The sequence below is a fragment of the Nanorana parkeri genome, unplaced genomic scaffold (assembly GCF_000935625.1).
Source record: "Nanorana parkeri isolate BGI_ZX_2015 unplaced genomic scaffold, ASM93562v1 scaffold1247, whole genome shotgun sequence".
Lineage (NCBI taxonomy): Eukaryota > Metazoa > Chordata > Amphibia > Anura > Dicroglossidae > Nanorana > Nanorana parkeri.
The window spans coordinates 507,729-511,215 of NW_017307515.1; positions in this window are offsets into that span (position 1 = coordinate 507,729).

Here is a 3,487-nt window from a genome sequence, read left to right on the forward strand (position 1 = left end):
GGTGACACTACCGCCATAGGTGCACCCTTATATGCACCCTTAAATATATATATTTAACATTTAACAAAGGGTGCACCTATGGCAGTTGTGTCACCGGCCATTATGTTTAAATTTAGTACCATTACTTATTATATATTAATTACTTACTATGTAATAATGATGTTAAAAAATTATTATATATGTGTATTCTATAAGTATTCTGGGATTCTTAAGAATTTGTTTTTTTAAACCAACAGGTTTATTCACAACAGGGTGAAGAGTTTGGAGAAGCCAGCAGAAGAGAACAATCTAGGACAACATAGCTGGACAGGAAAGTGAGCTAAATTGAAGATTTTTTCTAAATCAGCCATTTTGGCTTAGATTGTTCACTTCTCCTGCCTTCTCCAAACTCTTCACCCTTTTGTGCATAAACTGCAAAACCCCTTTTTGACTAATCTGAACAGTGCAGGCATGGAAAGGAAAAGGAAAGGAGTAACTCTGATTCTAGTTCTGATTCTTCAAGTTATGTGTATAAATTTCACTTGTCATGTTAAATGTTCAGTTAAATGTTGTCAAGTAGGCTCTGCTCTGTCTTCGCTTCCGTTATGGACCAAAAAACTCAATACAAATTTGTTAACTAAACGTGAGAGTCATCCAGGCATGGAAGTGAGCAAAGCATATGCTCACATATACCACTTTCAAATTAAGTTTATAAACAAAGGATACCAAGTCAGATGCATTGTGAATGCAAAAATTTGGCTTTTTTCAAAATATCATAGCTGGTTGCAGATTGAAGATCTCAAAATAACAAAATGGCTTGTAAAACAATTACATAGCCAAAAAAGCCACATTTGGAAAAGCCAAATTTTCCTTTAAGTGAAAAGCTCAATCCAATTATTTTCAAGTACTTCCACATATGGCAACTTTCATTGCGGGGCACGTATTTGCGTTCATGCTGTCAATTCTGTGCGCCGCTAAATGTACACAGAAAAGTCCATTGTGTTGAGGCCTATGCTATGAATGCACAGATTCGTTCAGGCTTAAGTGAATTGGTCAGTCTGCACTGAGAGTTTAATGATCCGTCCAGTACAGGCAAGGGTGAACTGTGAATGGAGGACCAAACCATCACTATACAGTGCTGGATTATGGGATACCAGCCTCACTGAGCCTCATGGGTGAGAGGAGTTCTAAATAAACAAAGTTCTGTTGCCCAGAGCAGCCGATCACCTTTAAACTGTCAACACAAGTTAAAAAAAAGCAGAATTGGATTGGTTACTATGGGTGTCAAAACATTGCCCTATGGGGCTTAATATGTTTTAGTCTGTTGGGCTTATACATTAAAGCAGCACAAACTGCTCAAATATAAAGGACTCAAATTAATGCAGCACTGTATTTATATGGAATTCGACCTTGTATCAACCCCTTGCATTCCCTGTACAGCAGAGCTCAGACTAGGAGAGGGAGCAGCTCTAGGAGAAAATTAGTTGTGCTGAGGTGCTCATGTGCTAACAAGGAACATGTTCCTAGGAGGAGAAGAGAATGAAAGCTGCTTTTCCTTTCACTGTCCAATCACAGGCTGGGAGAGGGACAAGACCTGTAACTGTAGCTTAACTGCAGCAGACAACCTGCTGCCCTGATACACAGGGTTGCAATTAGTGCTCGATGTTTGAGTCGAGCATAAGCAAAGGACCAGGTGGACAGAGATACAAATCCTTTGGCATGAAACAGTTCCTATATTTGTATTCCATCTCTGTATGTAGCTGTTTGCCTGGAGTTTAGCATTAAAATTAATCTGCCAGCCATTTTAAAGTGGCTCTGTGTCTTGGTTTCTAGGAAATCACAGTTAAAACGTACCTGTCCTGCTGCCTTTGCTGCTGATTTTAGTTCTTCTTCGGAGCTACGGCTGCCTGACAAATCTCCATTCAACACTTCTGAGAGTGTATTATGTCTGTTTCTCTCGCTGTATGCTGTGGTTCCCTCCAGGGGCCCATACTTTGCTACTGTTTACCTACAGGTCTCAGTATGATGTAGGGGGGCTAGGGTTGCCACCTGTCCAGGATTCACCCGGACAGTCCGGGTTTTGAATGCTGTGTCCAGGTTTGATGGCAGCAGAAACCCGGACACAAGATGTCAGGCAGACAGGGGCAACCAAAATTAAGATAGGGGCTACTGGCCCCCCACTGAAAATAGTCTAAACTGTGGTATTTACATATGAATGGGCGGCGCGATTTACATATGAATAAGCCACGACTCATTCTCAAAAAAAAAATGTCCGCGCGTCACTAGAGTGTTCGGGTTTCACTTGAAGAAAAGGTGGTAACCCTAAGGGGGGCAGCCAATGGATCCACAGCACTCAGTGGGGCACAAAGGTGTCTAACATACATTGATAAGTGTGTCAGATGTAGAACATTCTTTGAAGAACAGCAGTGCAGTTAGCAGGACAGTTAGGTATTAACTGTGTTCTTCCACAGGCTCTTCTTTGTTTAATTTTTTTAGAAGCAAAAGAATCACTTAAGACTTCATTTATAATCTTTCAATGGGCTGAGAAGCAGGTCCACATATTCACTCTGTGCATGCGTGTTGGGGGGCCCTCAAAAATAAATGGCAATTGCACTGCAATATGCATACACAGCATGCTACAATAACACATAAAAGCGTGTATACGTGTAAACATTTAGGTGACATTTTAGCTTTATATACTTGACAGGTGAATAACACTTTGCAGAATGCCAATATGAAGCAGCAAGACAGATGTCATCACCACATATACCTGCTGCTATAGAGTCTCACTGACTGCAGGGTCCCTGTTACTGCCACCTCATGTGCCTTATTTCCGGTTTGTGAGCTGTTTTCAAATGCAGCTGAAGATATGAAGAATATTTTACTTACACTGTAAACTAGAGATTCATACTTGGAATTAGTTTACAAAGTAATGGAACTCCACTTTGTTCTCTGTGTCCCTGGTTACTTTGCTAAGAGGGACATTTTATGATATGTTTTGTGGTACTACAAAAAGAACATATATATAAAAATGGCTTTATGTATCCAAGTGTAACTCCACTTTTCATAAAACCTTCCGTGATAAAAGAAATATAAATCAACTTCAGTATTCAATGTCAAAACTGCTTTCCTTGTTGTGATTGTTTTCCCCTTTTTGAAATAAAACAGACAAGTTTTGTACCATCAAAGTTTACATGTGGTGTATAACCCCCAAGACCAAATGTTCCACCACCTCTTTACCTTCTCTTGACAACATGCCTTTTTCCCCAACTGCATACGCAATTGGCAGTTGCTTAAACAATGCATTGTGGGAATTAATGTCTGATGTAAATAGAATGTAATCTTTTTTTATTAATTCTGTTTATTCGACAAGTTTTCAAATCGTTACATACAAGGGAGAACAAATACGGGATCAACCTCCCATCATTTAAATGGTAGACGCAGCCACTATAGGTATACAATAGTCACAACACAAAAAAAAAAAAAAAAAATAAAAAAAAAAAAAAAA